General features: G+C 41.0%; 1 non-coding gene across 1 annotated transcript; it reads right to left on the bottom strand.

Moving 5' to 3' along the window:
* Positions 1–20,110: 20,110 nt before the first annotated feature.
* TRNAT-AGU (transfer RNA threonine (anticodon AGU)) lies at positions 20,111–20,184 on the bottom strand. Its single transcript has one exon. It is a non-coding gene; the product is annotated as a tRNA-Thr (tRNA).
* Between the last annotated feature and the right edge of the window lie 161 nt (positions 20,185–20,345).

Here is a 20,345-nt window from a genome sequence, read left to right as displayed (position 1 = left end):
TCCTTGCGAGTTCCAGGTGGCACTTTCTAGACTCCCTTCCCGATGGGCTGCTAAGATGTGTCCCACAAGTGGTCAAGCGGACACGTTACAGTTGGTATCAGAGCAAATCAACGAGATCTAAAGGTTACAAGGGAACTTAATGGAGGAAAATAAAGGGAATAAGGGGATAAACAGGGGAAGTGAGTAGAATAGAGTAGTGTTTTCTGTTGGAAACATTTATTTACTCACTTATGGATGCTGGGTTGCAGAGTCACGAAGCATGGAGCAAGTTCTTGGTGTTCCAGGTCATGTTCATGACTGCAATGCATGCTTCAAATTATCATTAGAGGCTTGGCATGATGGATATTTTGGACTGCATCTATAATCCCTCGCCCCTGTATTCGGAGCGGAGATGGATGGGAGACTCGGGAATTTACTACATAGCAACCCATCGACTCGCGTATCTTCAGACCAACTTGAAGAGAATCAAGTGGATGGAGGATTTAAAGATCGTGAAGCTCTTCATATTTGTCGAAGCTCGCATAAACGCAACTTTGCATGTTAGCAGTTGGCAAGTCAAGCAGAACAAGTATGTCTATGAATAAGTGACCCAGGTGGTCTCTGCTGAGACAGAATTAAAGTGTTAGGGCACTATAAGAAGAACGGGTATCAAAGGAAGGGATACCCCAAGCTTCCTATGACTTAGCGTTTCCTGAAAATCCATGACCCCACTCCATATTATTATTCTGTCCCTGTAGCCGATTGTAACACAATCCTATTTTTCCCAAACTGATGTATCAATCAGCCTATCCTACTTATCCAAATAAATCTGCTCAAAGGGTTATGCACTCATGAATAAATAAGACTTCTTACAATTATCTATCTTGATCATAAATGTTAACTAAGGTGTTAAGTGATTAAATCACTTAGCTAAACAGCTGTGCTAATCATATTAACATAATATGAGAACGTATGATAAGATGTTAACATAAAGAATCTTATTGCCTAGACACAACCCCAAGCACAGGTTCCAAATCCAACTCCTGCACTAAGTCCAATTGTGGCTCAAGAAAAGAAATTCCTTCTCAAACAAATTAAGCCACCCGAGTTTGATGGTAAGGGAAGGACTGTTCAAACCGACACCGAGATCTGGATTGAGTTCATGGAGGACTATTTTGAGGCAGCAGAAACTGCACCTACTAACCAAGCCATGCTCGCCAAACTTAAGCTAATAGGCGAAGTGAGACTTTGGTGGAAACAATGGTATAGAGACCAAGAGATCTCCGAGGGGACAATCACTTGGGATAAGCTTAAGGAAGCTGTGCGAGGGAGGTATCTACCACCTGTCTACTGCACACAAAAGATGAATGAATTCTATGACTTGAAGCAACTAGGATTATCCCTAGAAGCATATTATTCGACGTTTGTTTCACTCCTAAAGTATGCATCTCCAATGGATATGACATAACAGGTGTCAAAATTCTGTATTGGGTTGAATCCACCCATAAACACTCGATTGGAATCAATGCGCCCAACGGACCTACAAGACGCACTCATTCAAGCCACTCCAATAATACAAGAGGTGCAGTCCAAACCAAGGAACAACAGGATTTGGCCTTACAAATATCAGAATAAGGGCATGTCTAAGGCTCAGACTAAGAGAGCACAGGGTCAAAACCAAGGCCAAAGAAAGAAAGCTAAGGCTAATGTTGTCAACAGGATTTGGCCTTACAAAGATCAAAATAAGGACATGTCTAAGGCTCAGACTGAGAGAGCACAGGGTCAGAACCAGGGCCAAAGAAAGAAAGCTAAGGCTAATGCTGTCAACAACCTTGTTCCAACACAAAGCAATGATCGCAACCCACATTGCTTCCATTGCAACGATCCCGAACACTTCAAGAGGGAGTGTCCCAAGCTTGGCAGAGGACATCACCAGGGGCAATTCCAAGGTCAAAACAAAGCCACTCATGGCCAAGGAACCACCGTTATGGCTAGAGGGAGAACCTCCAGTGTTTCCAACAAGGAGTCGAACAATGAAGAAGATCCATCCATGGATGCTGACATTGAGAGGACGACGGTTCATGCCACTCTTCACAAGAAGGGTCCAAATTGCCAATTCTCGGTGATTCAAACTCCATCAGAATATCAAGATAAAAGCTTCAAAACCTTGATTGACTATGGCAGTACACATTCCTTCATTTCACCAATCTGTGCAAAAAGATTAGGGATAGCCACAATAGATCCACCTACTTTACTTGTGGAATTAGCAAATGGTTGTGAGGTCACTTGTACTAGGCAAACTACTAAGATGAAATTCCTACTGGGTGGGAAGCCAACTTCTGTGAGATTCAGGGTAATGAACCTAGGAGTCCACGAATGTTTACTCGGAATGGATTGGCTAATACCCAATGATGCCCACATCCACTCTGGGAAGGGCCAAGTCTCCTTCCGAAATTTTGAAGGGAAACTAGTCACGACTCAAGGTGAGGATGGTAATCCAAAAATACAGTTGGCAAAAGCAACACTGATAATAAAAGGTATTCAAAAGGGTCTACCTGTCTATCTGATTAAACTAAATAAGCTAGATCAGAATTAGGAATCTGGAGAAGAACCTTCATGGTTAAAGGAATACGCAGACGTATTCCCTAAAGATCTGACAGAACTTCCTCCCCAAAGGGAAGTCGACCACGAAATCAAACTTGTGCCAGGAGTTGCACCAGTCGCAAAGAGGCCATATGAGATGCCCATTCCAAAAGCTATCGAATTGAAAGAGAAACTCAAGAAACTATTAGATCAAGGCTACATCCATCCTAGCAGTTCACCATGGGAAAAAAGATGGAACGCTTCGCCTATGCATTGGCTACAGAGGGTTGAATCAAGCAACCATCAAAAATAAATATCCCATTTCAAGAATAGATGAATTACTTGACCGTCTTCAAGGGGCGAATATCTTCTCAAAGATAGATCTCAGATCTGGATATTACCAGATAAGGATCAAAGAAGAAGATATCCCGAAGACTGCATTCAATACAAGGTATGGACATTTCGAATTCCTAGTGATGTCATTTGGGCTGACGAATGCTTCTTACCAACAGAGTATTCAGATGACCCCTTTCCAAGCATTGTATGGGCATGATTGTTGTACCCCTTTGAACTTCTTGGATCTATCTTTGAGGGTAGAAGCTTCAAGATAGATGCTGGAAGACATGGATGATTAAATCAAATCAATAAGACAAGACATTCAAGCTGCCAAGGATAGACAGAAGGCTTACGCTGACTTGAAATGGCAAGACAGATCCTTTGTCGAAGATGATATGGTCTTCATCCGTGTACACCTTAAAAAGAGTTCACTATCCTTGGGAGAGTACAAGAAGCTAAGTCCGAGGTATTGTGGACCTTATAAGATCACTAAGTGCCTAGGGCCTAACTCTTACAGACTACAGCTGCCCGCAACTCTAAAGATTCATAATGTATTCCACATTAGCCTATTGAAAAAGTATCTAACTAATCCGAGTCATGTACTTGATGATCAACAAATTGTAATGCCTAGCCAAGGAGTCCTTGAGCTAGGGCCTGATAGAATCCTAGATGTTAGGGAGAGGCATTTGAGATCAAGGACCTTGAGAGAATACCTCATCCAGTGGAAAGATTATACTGAAGAGGATGCCACCTGGATGGATGAAAATACTCTCAACCAATAATACCCCCAGATCTTCTCGAGATGAGGACATCTTGATTCCTCTATGAGGGAGAGGATGTAACATCCCCCTGTGCCTCCCCCATGAGAACCCCCCCATTCTTTTTAATTTTTTTAAAATTTTAATTCTTTTTTTTCTCTTCCTCTCTCTCCTCGTCGACAGCATGTCGGGGAGAGAGAGAGAGAGGGAGTAAAGAGAGAGAAGGGGGGCATGCATCTCCCCAGGTGGAGGAGTGGCAGCCGTTAACGGCCATCTCCCCCCTTGTGAAGCACTCCCTCCCCCACCATATAAGGGGAAGCAGCCTCTCCCCCCTGGTGGTCTTCAACAGCAGCCCCCCCCCTCCGAGATGATCTAGCGCAACGCCACCCCCTCCGCCTGATAGCAGTGCCACCCCCCCTTCCGCCTGACAGCAACCCCCCTCCTCATCATCATCGCAAGGAGATGCCCCGGCACGCTACTTTGACGGACAGTGCAAGAATTCTATCTCTCGTATACGCATCTTCGAGTATGGCCCCGAAGCATAGATCTACAAGGATAGCCGAAACCCCGCAAGAGTGGATGGCGGCTTGAATCAAGATGGTACTGCAACCACGAATGGTCTATCATCACGCGTAAATACCACTGGAATCAAGACATCACTCCAAACCCAGGTTGCTCTATTATTAAATCATAGATTATAATTATTATGGTGAAAATCATATTCACAAGCATCACATTGATTGTGCGATTGATGGGTAATTGCCTTGGTATGAATTTAGTTGTGATGTTTGTAACAAACAAGATAAATTTCGTTGTAAGATGACATCATAATAGGTGAAATTGATTAGGTAATTGCATCGTAAATTACCCCAAAAATTTATTGCATGAATTCTTGCATAAAGTGCATTGCTCCTTGCACAAGTTTTTGCAAAATACATTTCAGAGGACATTGAAAGAAGCAAAGTGCATCTCCATATCGCAAGATGGATTCTAAGGTACATGTAATAAACTGCAGAAAAGATTAAAGTGTAGCTAGACTCATACAATAATCACATAAAGTTATAAATATCATATCATTCAAGAAGATTATAGATCGTGTAAATAATTACATAGAGGATAATGTTAAGATTACATGCATAGAAAATACCTTCGCATGTGTGGCATAAAATATCGTATGGATTATATCAAAATTGTAAGCATTGAAATGAAGGCATGGCATTACGTTGCGTGCATTAAAGTTGTTGGAAAAATTCAATGTTGTTTGTAATTTACCAAATGGGACTAAGATCCATGAGTTCCGTGTCAAAGTCCTTGGTGACTTCAAGAGGGATAGGTAAAAGCTTAGTGCATGTGAGCATTATTAGGAGGGCTTAAGAAGATTATACTCCATCTTGACCAACCATGGTGAAGGGGATAGACAATCTTGATCAATTAAGATCAAAGATAAAGGTACATAGGTACTTCAAGGGATCTAGGAGATAACCAGCAAGTTGACTAACCAAGGACGACAGGGTTGTCCATGATCTATTTTACAAGGAGACCTAAGGTAAGGATAATTAGGGTCGGTAGGGTACAAAACCTAACCCAAAGAAAAAGGGGAAACAAGCAACCTAGCTTGCCAAGCCCCTGGAATCTCGCCAAGTCGGAAACGACGATCCAGGACTGAATGCTGGGAGCATTCGGGAAGAAGGAATCACACCTTAGCAATTGGTTGTATGAACGACCATTGAAATGATCATGATTGTACACTTAGGTACATTGTTTGAACTTCTTTGCTCAAGGAACTAATTCAAGGAAAAACACTTAATGCTTCAGGTTAAAAGACTGGAGGGAGAGGCAGGTTCAGTTACCTCCAACTGCCTGCCTAGCCCTATCCAAGGGGGTTGTTAGCCGCGCCAGGTACATGGAGCGAACCCGCCGTGAGAGGTCTCTCCGTGGGTGCTGCTTGGAGCAGGAGGACGCTTGGGTGCCAGGGGAGGCTTTGGCTATAAATCCCTTGCCTCCGGATCCCGCACAAGAGGTCGACATGACTCGAGATGGGATCTTGAGGCCCGTGTACTAGTCTACGGGTGAAACTTGGAGCAACAATCCTGTTGATTGCTGGGATGGCCTTCGGGCAAGATACTTGTTGTATTCCAAGACTATGATAAATAAATGTCAAATATTTTGGAAAAGGAACTTACTTGACTTTTTTTTTTAAATGTCAGTGTCTAAGTTGCATGAAGGAACTTGTGTTTAAATTGATTAATTAAGGAAGCTGCTTTTGCATGTCAAACATAATGTGGTAGCTAATTAGATAACTAAGCAACCAGAGGAAAGTGTGATGGACATGACTTGGGTCCGTCCTACGGAAGGGTGGTCCTGGTTAGCTGGGAACTTTTCTCAAAATACGTGATAATGATACTGTGAAGACCTAGAGTCAGTTGAGTTAGAATCCCGATTTATGCTATTTTAGGAGAGCGGAATGGGACTATGCCTTATGGGCAGAGAGGTTGAGCTTCGCATCCCTCTTGTTTTCCATTCTCCATGAACCAAGTGCAGCATAAATCCGCTTCGACTCTGTTGTTCCTACGCAAAGTGGTTCATCTGGAGCTTGACACTAGCTACTTCCTAGAGATTTGGCTGATAGGAAAGAAACCTTGACTTCAGGTTGGTCCTAAGTGGGAACGGTCAGATACTTCCGCTCGGGGCAAACTCGGGAAGACCTAGATCGCAAACCCTGTGCCATTCCTTGGGAGTGCTAGGTGGCGCTTTCTAGACTCCCCTCTTGATGGGCTGCTAAGACGTGTCCCACAAGTGGTCAAGCGGACACGTTACAATCTTTCACTCAAGCTCTCTCTGTCACATTCTCTCAATCACTCATATCTCATAGTCCTCATCCAATATAATATAAAAACACATAATAATTCTCTCTTTGTTGTGAATACACCTCTTAAGAGATATGTTTGATATGAAGAGACACTAGAGATATTACAATGACCTTTCAAGGCTCATTATTATCACTATCACTTCAATATTCAATTCAAGTCTTCATCATCTACATCTTCACTTCTTCAAACTCTTTTGATCTTATATTATTTCATTTCTAATATTAGAAAACTTTTCCAATATAAACATTCATTCATTAGTACACTCATAGAAACAAACATAGGCTTATAGAATATATATTGAAGATCAATAGAAGCTCAACAAAACGACAAAAAACATAAAAACTATATAGCCCTAGCCAAAACTAATCCAAGCCATAAAAAATTATTCATCACATAACCACACTCAAACCCAACAATTCATGATCTCAATCTCTCAAACAATTTAAAAAAACCAAAAACAGAGACAAACTAGACCTATCAAAACCAAACCATAATCAAATAAATCACATAAGCATATCATAAATCATTCAAAAACCATCATGAGCTAATCAAACATATTCAACCCCTCCCGACACATTTCAGAAAACATCAAAAACTACTCAAACCCATCAATTCCATCACAAAATCAATCATTCAATACTAAAGGGGAGGGAAAAAATCCAATCATTTCATTCCCCAACATATCCCTACACTGAATAAAGGAGCATCCTCGTGACCTTGGAAAAAGACTAATAAAAGCTTTAATCCATCAATCACTCCAATCTTTATCTTCAATCCATCAACTCCAACTCCATCCACACCACAAAATAACTTCAGTTTGAATAAATATATTAAAGGAAAACCATAAACCAATATTAACTAATTCTTAACAAAAGAGCAAAAAAACTATTAAAAGATATAATAGCTTTTATTTCTCATCTGCACAAAATCCATATCTTTATCTTCAATCATTGTCCATGTTTGATCTACTTCAACTCGAACTTCTTCTCCTTGTGATAAGGATAACTCACATACACATACACATCTCACACAAACAAAATATCTATAGAACATTGAACTCACATTCATAAGAAAATGTAGTCTGAAGAATGACACAACCTTCCAAAAAATTGAAGACAAAAAAAAACTTTTCATTGAAAATCAAGATACATAAAAAAGCTATTCTATTTGCTTGTTAGGATGAAGATATTTCTTTTTAAACTCCATATCAAGTTCAAATCTCTCTAGTGATGTGATCTCATCCACAAAATACATAGAAATATTTTGAAGAAACTAGAGACACCACATCCTTTCCATTAAGACAACAAACCTAATAGGAAAAGCCTAAGTAAAATAATACAACACATCCATTTGAGCTCTAATACATCTTCATTAGGATCGATAAGAAGAGGAGGGATAGACTTCCTTGTATTTATGTGCAACAGCTGATGCATAAAACTTAAATGCCAAAAAAAGTGAGCAACCAACCTCATAGAAATAACTTCTGATTGAGCATGTGTTTGAGTAAACTGAAGATAGAAATGTGAACATGTAGAATAAGTCTCCCATGATCCTAAAATAACAGGCCAATTAAAAGTGGTTATGTCAAAGAAACTTGTAAATTCCACTGCCATGATGACAAAGTATATCACTATCAAACCCACTCGTATCCATTACTAATGGTGGAGGTAGGTTTATATAATTAGAAGGCTAAGGTAAGAGAATCACAACTGAACAATGGAAAGGGGGATAAGATAAATCATAGAAAGTCAAAATATTAAGCAATAGGGATACTGGAAAAGAAAAAGAAAAAAAAAAGAAAATTTGAAGAGATAAATGGGCAAGGGGTAAATATAGGGATATGAGGAGATAATACATAGGTCAAGGAAAGCATAGGAATGGAATCAAGATTAGTATTAAGAAGGGAAATATAAATAGAAAGGCATTGAGACATCTTTTAATAAGAAAGGGGATCAACAAGATCAGTCAGAGGGGGAGGTAAAGTGTGATTGACCTTCTATATCCACCAATAGAGAGGTCAGGTTTGAGGGACGTTATGACAACTGATGTGTTAGAAGAATGAAAGAGAGATGGGGGCAAAAGAGAGCAGACATCTCTTAGTGATATTCTTCATATTATTCATCACACATAATAACCAACTAACTCAATACATGAACTAGGTCTTATATACCAAAAGAACTAACCACTGACTAACTATGGTTAAGTCAAGTATCGACTTATTGAAGGTACACACATGATAGACAGCTATACATACCCAATTGTCATGTCGGTAGATAGTAGGTAGATTGACAAGGCTTGCATATCTCAATATTCCCCCTCAAGTTCAAGTCACTGCACATATCCCAACAAGTAGCAATCGAAAATGAGTGACCTTATCTCTACCAAGTGATTTGGTAAAGATATATGCTACTTGGTCTTCAGTCTTCACATGAGATCTATCCTACCTCCAAGCACCATTTCCTAATGAAGTGATAATGTACCTCTATGTGCTTTGACCTAGCATGATAATCTTGATTGCTTATTGCCAAAAGCACACTACTCATGTTATCACAATATAGCTTGACTAGTTTATCCACACAAATCCCCAAGTCATCCATCAACTTAACTAGCCAAGAACCTCACATATAGCTAATGTTGCACCCTTGTATTTTGTTTCTATACTTGAGAGAACCATAGTCAATTGTTTCTTACTACTCCAGCTAACCATGTTACTTCCAAGTCCAAATGCATATCCACTGGTCGATCTCTTATCATACATATAGCTAGTCCAATCCACATCACAATAACCTGTAAGCTCAAAAGGATTACCATGCTCATAAAACAACCCATTATAAGACAATTTACCCCTTCACATATCTCAAAATCCTCCTCACAAAATCTAGGTGAGATTTCCTTGGCTATTGCATAAACTGTCTGATCAAACCAACTATATAACTCAAGTCCAGTCTAGTGACAGTGAGATAGATCAAACTCCCAACCATCTATCTATACATAGTCACATTCTCTATTACATTCCCTATATCAACAGCCAGCTTTACATTTTGCTCCAGTGGTGTATCCATGGGTTTTCATTCCAGCATGATGCCATACTTCTCCAACATATTCTATGCATATTTTTTTAATATCATCCATATCCCATGAGGTGTACGCATAACTTCAATCCCTAAGAAAAATTTTGGCTCTCCCAAGTCTGTAATCTGAAATTCTTTCTGCAACATAGCTTTTATGTCATCAACATCCTATATGTCATCACTTGTGATCACTACATAATCTACATAGAGCACCAAAATCGAATATCATGTCTCTATTTTCCTAGTGAATAGGTTATGATCACTAGATTAAAGGTCTCCTCGTAATCCAACCCATATATTGTTGGGCATATCATTTTACTACCAATCTGGCTTTGTACCTCTCTAGTGAGCCATCAAACTTACATTTTACTTTATAGACCCACTTGCATCCAATAGGCATTTTTCCCTCAGGCAACTCAACCAAATCCCATGTTCTTTTTTCAGCAAATCCTCATATTCATAATCCATAGCCTTGTACCAATTCTCATCCTTAATTGCTTCTACAAAAGTTGTAGGCTCTTTGTATTTCTGCACCTCTATCATGTATACATAATGTTTCACTGAGTATCCAATGTACACCAAGAGCTAGACCAAAATACCTATGGTTGCTAAGCAACTCAACAAGTATCAGCTTAGCAATTACCTGTATAGTTTCATGGAGCAGTTCGAGCAAGTATGTGAGGTGTATGGCCCATGGACCTTGCTCAATGAGCATAAGCTTTCGGACTTTACTGGTTTACTAGCCAAGACAATGCCGAATGTTTTAATTTAAATAACCTCAAGAGTCTCTTCATCAAGAGGTTCTTTGAAGCGGGATACTCCAACAACCTCACTATCAAGTTGATGAATGTTAGCCAAAAGGATAATGAGGATATCCAAGACTACATTACCCATATGCAGAGTCTCTTTAAGAGAATCATAGTGATAGAAATGATCTAATGAATGAGAGGTCTCCATTGTATTTATAAATGCAATTTGAAGCAAAGAGCTCTACAAGCCCTTGGTGAGCAACTAGAACCTACAAAGAGACATTCTTTGCTAGGGTCTTTGAAGAAGCCATACGCATGGATGCCCTACTCAAGGAGAGAAGCTCCAAAACCATGACCCAAGATGACACTGCCTCTAGATCCTCAAAGAGAGCTACAACCATTAGTGAGAGATCTAGTCAGAGTACACAAGACAAGGGAAAGGGTGTCCACTAGAGCCAAGAGTTGTCTTAGCTTCAAGAGATGATGAGAAGGCCCACACGACCTCATTGCAATGCGTGCATTGTAGAGAAAATCGCCTCCCAGTCAAGTGCTTGGATCCTAAGTCCAGACCATGTGCTGATTGGTAAATTTGGCCATGACACAATGCACTGCATATTGTCAAAACTATTTCCATACCTGCAATCATATAATCAACTATACTACCTAGGGAATAGGCTGTTGAAATTCAGAAGGGGAGCTCCATTAGCTCTCCTAGCATCCAATGACTCAAATCCAGCCATCCCTAGGATGGACATCACCCTACAAGGATACCTAGACCACCTAGACCCATTGTGACCCATCCATCAAGCAACACTCTAATACATTACATAGAGAAGCCAAACGAGAATGAAGCATATGTGAACCCTTATGTCTCGTATGACAAAGAGAGTAACCCCAACTTGATGAATTTCAAACCACTGTTAGGTGATGGTGTTAGGCAGGGGAAGAGATAGAGGTCTAGGAGGATAGTACCAAGAACCCATCGCATGTTGGACTTGTGGTCACTCAGGGCATATTTCATATTGCTTCCTTGAAAGCGAGAAAGTCAATCAAGATAAAGCCAACCTGAGATGTCCAGAGTGCGGGATCACACACTTGTAGTTGAGTGACCCAGGCAAAAACCTTTCACTAGTTCAACAATCATGCCATTCATACCCTTGGAGCTATTCACAGTTCAAGAGACACGATGGTGAGGCCACCTTGATTCCATTGAACGTCATGATTCGAGCACAAATGAAGTAGGCCAATATCTCATTACCCAAACTTCAACACGAAAGAAGAGTCATAGGAGAAGGAGAAAGAGGACTAAGGCAAAGGCTATATGCTTAAGATATTACCCAAGGGGAAGGAAGTCACAGACGCAAAAGTGGAAACATCTACTCCTAAGACGACAGAAAAGGAGAGTACCAAGTTTGGGGAGTATCTCGACGTGAGGCACCAATTGGAAGTAATGGATAAGGTCAAGGAGTGGGTGACAGAAGCCCAAGAGCACCTAAAATATGTTGAACCCATCATAGAAGACGAGATCGATGAGCTCTCTAGGGTGAGCACACCAATCTCACTTATGTGGTTAAGATCGAGAGATGAACCTACACCCCATGTAGCACTGTATAAACAAAGCCTAGATGCCACAAGCAAGCAGACCCAGTTGAGATCACTGGCAAAAGAGTGTAGAGCCTAATGAAAAGCAAGAGTTTGGAAACTTTCTCAAGATATTGATAACATCCCCCTTGTGACTCTACCTCTGGGAGAGTTGCTTAGGTAGAACCCAACACTATGGCAAGAGTTGAAGTAGTGGGTAAAAAGACATGACGATCAACTTGCCTGACCACGACAGTGTAACGCACATACCCAGATTGACCCTCAACTCAAGGCCTAAGTCTTTGCACATAAATGAATTTTTGGAAAGGCATAGAGATGCATACAGTCTTACCTGTCAACGCATTAGGAGATACTACAAGGAAGAGAATTGTAGATACAAGAGCGAGAGTGAGTGTACTCAACCATACAGTTTTGTAATCTTGGGGTAATCCACCTATGAAGATTGCCATGTTTTAAAGTCACATTGGCTAATGGAATGAAGGTTAGACCATTTGGAGTACTACAAGACTAGCCCTCGAAGATAGCTGGAGTCTAGTTCTTAGTGAACTTCATAGTCATGAAGGGAGTGGACTACAACATCCTGCTAGTCCAATCCTAGATGTGAGGCTCACGAGTGATAGAAGACTACAGCAATGGTCTAATATTATTAGGCAATAGATCGGAAGCTGTAAGAGTTGAGATGGACACCTGGAAGACCACGCTGGTCAACCTAGATACCATCTTTACTATCTTAAAAGGAGACTCACAAGTCAGCAATTCCTATGGGCCACTAACAAAGTATATCCTTTGCCTCAAGGATGAGTGATATTGGATACATGTGCTAGCCACTATCGACTTGCCATTCTCAAATGATGAGAAGGATTATAAGTAAGCTACCATGGCAGTCCACTAAGTCCCACAAAGTCACAACATCTCAGTTCCGAAGAGTAGAATCCCACCATCAGTACCACTTTAAATGATGACTAGGAGCTCTAGCAGTCAACCAAAACATGTTGTCCCTTTCACATCCCATCTAATAAACTCAAACTCCAAGAGATTCTTGAATATTTGACAAGAGAGCTAGTTGGTAACCCAACTGTCAATCTCAAACCCCTCAAGGACCTCATGGACGAGCCGAAGTGACAATGGAATAAAGTGCATGACTTGAACCTATTGTAAAAGTGGGCACTAATCACAAGTGAAAAGAAGGCTAAGAGCAAAAGCCTAGGAGATGATGATTAGTTAGAATATGATGGATTCGGACGACGAGTATGAAGACTGCTACTCCACGAATGAGGAACTGAGGAAGAGGCCGATACAAAGAGTATGATATGGATGATCGAGTGATTGAATAGATATGAGTAAACTCCAAGCCACGGAAATCCAACGTAATTTAGGATTGAAAGAGGAGTTGTCAAGATGGAATGCGACTAGAGCACCTAGGTGTAATAGATTATGAGCAAGTTGGATTAGTTCAACCAAATATTGCACCACTCTTTAGAACCAAAACCACTAGGGAAAGCTCCTTCTTCTAGCGAGGGTTGTGAGTTTAACTATGAATCATAAGTGAGATCCAAGAGTGATCCAGAGATATCCCGACCATCTAAGACCAAATGCATCAAAGGGGACCTACCAGTCCACCTAAGGCGTAGGTGCTTGAAGGAGGAAAAGAGGAGGCAGTCAAAGGGGTTAGAAGCCGAAGAGCAAAGGAAGCCCAAGGATCTACCAAAGTGCTCTACGAAGTTCAAAAAGGGCAATAGGGTGGTGATCTTGCTAGGAGCTAAGAAGCAAGAACAAGCAAGCAAACCAATAAAAGGGTCCACTAAGGTCAAGAAGGTCAATATTTACCACCACCCATGAACTATAAGGGAGTTCAGTGCTTCCTAGGACACACAAGGTACTGTCAACGTTTTGTTCTAAACTATGCATTGATTGCTAGAACCCCTTTACAAATTATTGATTGTATTTGAGTGGACCGAGGAATGCCAACGCACGTAGGAGGAACTACAAAAGGCTCTTACCACCGCACTAATCCTATGAGCCCCATATTGGAACATAACATTCCATGTATACATTGATGTATCAAAGTTCATCATGGGAGCTATTTTGTGCCAAGCTGGTGAACATAATATTGATTTATATCTAGTGAGCTTTGCTAGCAGACAACTCACAAATATGGATATGAATTACTCCACGACCGAGAGGGAAGACCTAGCTATGGTGTTTTCACTGTCAAGAAGTTCTGTCATTATCTTTTAGCTACACCCTTCACCTTCTTTGTTGACCATCAGGCTTTACTTTATTTAGTAAACAAACATTGCACTATAGGATGCATAGCTAGATGGTTACTTCTACTTCTAGAGTTTGACTTCTCCGTTGTTGTATGCAAGGGTAAGTAGCACTACATGGTAGACCATATGTCCCACATACCAACAGGAGAAGCTATTGACTAAGGTATCGTAGATGACTTACCGTATGCACACCTTTTTAGCATGTCCAGTGTGAGCAAGACCTATTCAAGGCCAATCTAACACCATATTGGGCAAATGACATAGTCCAAATCTTAGAGCATGGATTGTCTAAGAGACCTATAAAGAAGGCTAGGCTAAAGTGCCATATCCTCAAGGTTTAGCCCTATCAGTAATAGTTGACCAACTCTATAGACTAGGACATGATGGGTTATTACGAAGATGCGTGCATGATACGAAGATCTGTGTGTGCACGAGATGCATGATGCACTTGCTGAAGCGAATGATGGAATTACTAGAGGACACTTTAGTCAGAGACACTACAACGTGTAAGATGTTGAAATCTCAACTGTGGTGGCCCACCCTATTCCACGATGCAACTAAGTTTATGAGGCATTGGGACAAGTTCCAGATAATCAAAGTCCCCATCCGTAAGGACAAGATGGAGTTGAGCCTGATAATAGCATGACAACCCTTTGAAAAGTGGAGAATTAACTTCATCAGGCCAATCAGTCCTGCAACGTAGTACTCACATGCAAAGTGCATAATTATGGCAATGGAGTATCTCACGAAATGGGTTGAAGCTCGAGCTACCAAGAAGAATGATGCTAGGACCACAGCTAAGTTCCTTTGGGAGCATGTGATCTTGCAAGTCGGCTGTCCCATTGAACTATTTAGTGATAAAGGCACACACTTCATTAATGAAGTGATTGCCCATTTACTATCCATCTTCTTGATCATCCATAGGAAATCCTCACATATTACTCTCAAGCTAATGGTTAGGTGGCATCTATGAATAAGATCCTAGTAAATGTCTTAACTAATAAGCTAGTCTCCACCTCACTCACTCGCTAGGACAATAAGCTCCTAGCAGTGCTATGGGCCTATATAGGATAGCTTATAAGACGGCGTAGCGTAGACACCATTCAAGCTACCCTATGGGACTAAAGCAATCCTCTTAGTGGAGTTCTTCATTCCAAGCTTGAGAGTGATAGTACAAGAGAGATGGGATGGAAAGAAAGCATGGGGACAGAACTCCTAGTGGAGTTAGAACGCCTCTCTGACACCTAACTCCTCGCAACCCATGCACTAATCTGTGAAAAGATGAGACGCAAGAGTTGGTTTGACAAACATGTCAAACAAGGCGACTTCAAGTAGGGAAACCTAGTGCTCTTATACTTTATGAAGAGCCATAAGAAAAAGATTAAGTTCAAAGGATTAGGACCTTTCAAGGTCAACAAAAAAACATTAGTTGAATCGGCAACATAGAGCTCAATACTCTAGAGGGAGAGAGCATAGGCTTCTTTAATGGCAGTCACCTCAAGAAGTATTGCCCTCCAATGCACCCACTACATGAGCCATATACCCATTTCTGTGAGAGCAAAACCCCCTGATTGGGATGAGTTACTTGCACTATTGCTACATGAAGAAGTAAAGCTTGGCTTGAATATAGGTTCAAGCACATCTCAGGGTGGCAAAGACACTGTCTTTTACTCTAGTCAGTGAACTAGAGGTGGTAGAGCTCATGGAGCTTTTCGGAGTCGAGGAAACGCTCTAAACACACATTGATAGCAGCAGCAAAATGCTTAGCATAGCTCAAATACGCACTCAAATACGCAACAAGGACATTGAGAATCTAGAGCCTTTAGAGGTAGGGGGAGATCACCTAGAGGAAGAGGTGGCTCCTAGCAATAGTCACATGAGTAGTCTAACAGGGATAAACATTGTCATTATTGTGAAAGATATAGGCATATCGCGAAAGATTGCCATAAAAAGAAAGTTGATACTACGAAGGAAAAAGGCAAGCAACATGGGCATTATGCATCTTCCAGTGGTACTCAGGATGACTAGGGAGATAAATTGTTTGCTATACAACATGTATCAAAGAATGCACCTAAGCAAGGCAAAGATGAGAAATGGTACATAGACTCAGCATCCAATCATATGACTCCTCATGGCGAATGGTTTAATGAGTTAGTGGCAAGGTCTCATGGATTTGTTGATGATACACAGCATGATATTCAACATACATGTGTGGTTCCGTTTCTCATGCTTGATGGGTGGTAGAAAAGAAGAGCCTATGTTGTATCTTTTATTACCAAGAATTTACTATCGGTTGGAGATGACAGAACAAAATCTACAAGTCAGATTCAACAGGGATGGTTGTTTTATTGAAGAATATGGCAATGGCTATAAATTCATTGCCAAAGACAAGAGAGATGGTAGAATGTTTACCTTCGATGCATCTATCTTGGAATTGAAGGCAGCCATGTTTGCCCATGATAATGAAGCAGCTCGGGATATACAAATCTGGCACAAACGCATCATTCATGTTAATGTACAGAAGCTGAAAAATATGCAGCAGAAAGAGGTTGTACTTGGCTTGTCGAAGTTCAAGTACATATCTTGGACATGTATGCTATGCTTGTCAGTTTGGGAAACAAGTGAGATTCTCGTTCATGAGACATGTAAGAACACTTCTCAATCTTTGCAATTGATACATTCAGATGTATGGAGTTTTACCCATAATGCATCTTTTAGTGGTGCCGAGTATTATGTATCCTTCATTGATGAGTTCAGTTAATACACATGGATGTACATTCTGAAGCACAAGGATGAAGTGCTCGATGTCTTTAAGGACTTTAAGAAGGATGTTGAAAATGAACTTGGTTGTTATATCTCATGTCTGAGATCTGATAGAGGTGGAGAATATGTATCCATAGAGTTTGACAAGTACCTTGCTGAATATGGCATAAAAAGACAGCTCACATACAGTTACACACCTCAGCAAAATGATGTGGTAGAGAGAAAAAATCGAGTGCTTATGGAAGCTGCCAGGGCAATGCTTGATGAAAAGAATTTGCCAAATGCTTATTGGGCTGAAGCAGTGGTTACTACAGTTTATGTGCTGAACCGAACACCTACAGCTGGGGTTCATGATTTGACTCTGTATGAGAAATTGTATGGGCACAAGCCTGCCGACATTAGTCACCTAAAAGTATTTGGCTACATTGCCTACGGATATGTGCCTGATGAAAAGAGGAAGAAGTTAGACCTGAAAGCTATCAAAAGTGCTTTTCTTGGCTATGCACAGGAGAGAAAGGCTTACAAATGCTTTGATCCATCCATTCAGGAAACCTTTATCAGCATGGATGTAGTTTTTGATGAGCTGGCCTCATGGTATGGTAATCCAAATGCAGTGGTCTCTAATGCCAGCTAGCTCTACTTATGCTAAAATTATCCTTCAACTAGTACGTTTACAAGACCAACAGGTGATGGGGTTTATCTACTGTTAGTCCTTGGACAGGACGATTCCGCAAGCGTGCTACTGCATCCACTAACACCAATATGTCAATGAGGGGGAGATTGGATAAAGGAAAAAACATGTTTGATGATGCGACTTGCCCGCTTACAACTGGATATGAGTCACCTGGCAGTGACAGTCTTGACAATGAATTGGGCATACTATCAGTTATGACACCTGGTGCAAGGCAAAGAGCAGGTATGTGCCGCCTCATGAGAGGCAGGCCTAGAGTGCACCGCAACTGAGGAGGTTTGAAAGGGTCACAAAACCAGTTCATAGACAAACATACAATGGGTATTCATCCAAACATTATGCATATATGACTAAAGTGTGAGGCTATATAAAGCCTACGAAGCTCAATGATGCAGTTACAGATAAGAATTGGTGTGCTACCATGGATGAGGAATAGACAATGTTGACTGAAAATGAGAGATGGACATTGGTCTGGACCGTCTGTTTGAAGACAAAGTACCCATTGGTTGCAAATGGGTTTATAAAGTGAAATGCAAGTCAGATGGTTCGTTGAAAAGGTATAAAGCTCGGTATTGCATTAGCGGCTTCTAAGGGCTGAAAATTATGGCAGATGGATGTCAAAAATGCATTCTTGAATGGTGACTTTCTTGAAGAGGTGTATATGGAGCAACCTGAGAGTTATGTACACCCAGACTATCCGACATATGTGTGTAAACTGAAAAAGGCCTTGTATGGGCTGAAACAGGCATCGAGAAGAGTACGGAATGCTTACATAAGCACTTATTTGCAACAGCTTGGTTTTCAGATAGGTCATGTAGATCATAGCTCGTTTATAAAGAAGAAAGAGCATGGTTATGTTTTTCTAGTGGTTTATGGCCATGATTAGATCATCACTGGAGATGATGATCATGGGATTGTTGAAATTAAAGCAATGTTACAGGCTGAATTCAAAGTCAAGGATCTTGGTGAATTGAAGTACTTTCTCGTGATTGAGATTGTGTCTACACCTCAACGTATATGGATGCTGCAAAAATAGTATCCTAATGATATGTTGTTGAAATATGGCATGATATAGTGTAAAGTCATGGAAACAGCATTAGATCTGAATGTCAAACTTGCAGTTGATGTTGGGACTGAGATTGAGAATGACACTATGTACAAATAGATGGTGGACAGCCTGATTTACCTTACTATTACCCGTCTTGACTTGAGTTATGCAGTGGGGTTGATTAGCTAGTTTTTGCAAAAACCTCGTAAGCCACACTTAGATGCAGTCATGAGGATTATGCGGTACGTGAAGGTATTGTTGATTATGGGCTATTTTATGAGTATGGAAAATCATTCAATTTGAGAGGTTATACGGATGCTGATTGGGTTGGTTGTGTCTATGATAGGAGGTCAACCAGTGGTTATGCTTTCAGTTTGAGCAGTAGTATGATCAGCTGGAGTAGTAAGAAGCAGCCCACCATTGCTTTATCTAGTACAGAGGCAGAATACATGAGTGCAGTCTTAGCGGTATGCAAAGCAGTTTGGCTTGTGAAAAGTGCTACATGATTTGGATATCCAGTTGGACAACAAAGTCACATTGCATTGTGACAATCTCAATATAGTGAGATGCTAGCTAGTAACCCCGTCTATCATGCTAGATCCAAACACATAGAGGTTCATTACCATTTCATCAAGGGAATGGCACTTGCAAGAGAGATTGATCTACTTCATGTGAAAACAGAAGACCAGATAGCAGATATATTTACCAAATCACTTGTTAAAGAGAAATTTATTTGTTTCAGGGAGCTACTTGGAGTATAGCAGCTAGTCAGACCTTGAGGGGGAGTGTTGAGACTTCAAGCTCGACTCATATACACCGACATGACAGTTAGTCTCCAGTTGTCTCTAGCATATGAGTCGTAGTCAATAAGTTGGATACACTTAACTCTGGTAGAGTTAGTCAATGTGAGTAGTCATCAGGTCACTTAGACCTAGTTCTTTCTAGTCATTCAGTATGTGTGTGAAGTACATGGAATAATGAAGAATATGGGACTTCAGTGCTCTATGTTGCCTCATCTCTCTCTGTCCCTATCTTATGACACACCTGAGGAGTATATATTGAGGCTCTTCAATTGTGAGACGAAGGGAGGAAGGAAAAATACTAAAAGGAGAAGCAAGTTGGCTAAGACAGCATGAAATGCTACTGAGGTGAAGAGCATGTGAGAAGCATGGTATAGGCCCACAAACTAAAACTTGATCGACTTTCAGGGAGTCGAAGCGAAACTGGTCGGAGTGGTGGTTGGACGGTTGTCTACGGCGGATGTGAAGAGCGGAATCTGCCTTACCACGCAGCCTGCACACAATCAGAGCACATCTGAGGAAAAGCTCACGCCTCCGCAGCAAAAGCAGTAAAACAACTCTACTCACGTTGCCTGTGCGACCATCAATACTGCTTCCAGTGAGAGTTGAACTCACGACCTCCCGCTTACTAAACGGGTGCTCTAGCCAACTGAGCTATAGAAGCCTGTTGCTGCTGCTCGTCGTTGCAGCCTCTATACAAATCTGGTCCTTCATCCGTACAACATGAAAATCGCGCGCCCCCGACCTTTCTTGCCCCCAACAAAGATCTCAACCTTGGAGGTGTTTGAGCTAATATAGTCAGTCCACTTCACTTCGTAGCTGCCA

This window comes from Lygodium microphyllum, chromosome 29 (genome assembly GCF_053477565.2).
Source record: "Lygodium microphyllum isolate KBCC chromosome 29, Lygodium_microphyllum_v1.1.10, whole genome shotgun sequence".
Lineage (NCBI taxonomy): Eukaryota > Viridiplantae > Streptophyta > Polypodiopsida > Schizaeales > Lygodiaceae > Lygodium > Lygodium microphyllum.
The sequence above is the reverse complement of the archived record's forward strand: the minus strand, read 5'-3'. Positions and strand labels throughout refer to the sequence as shown.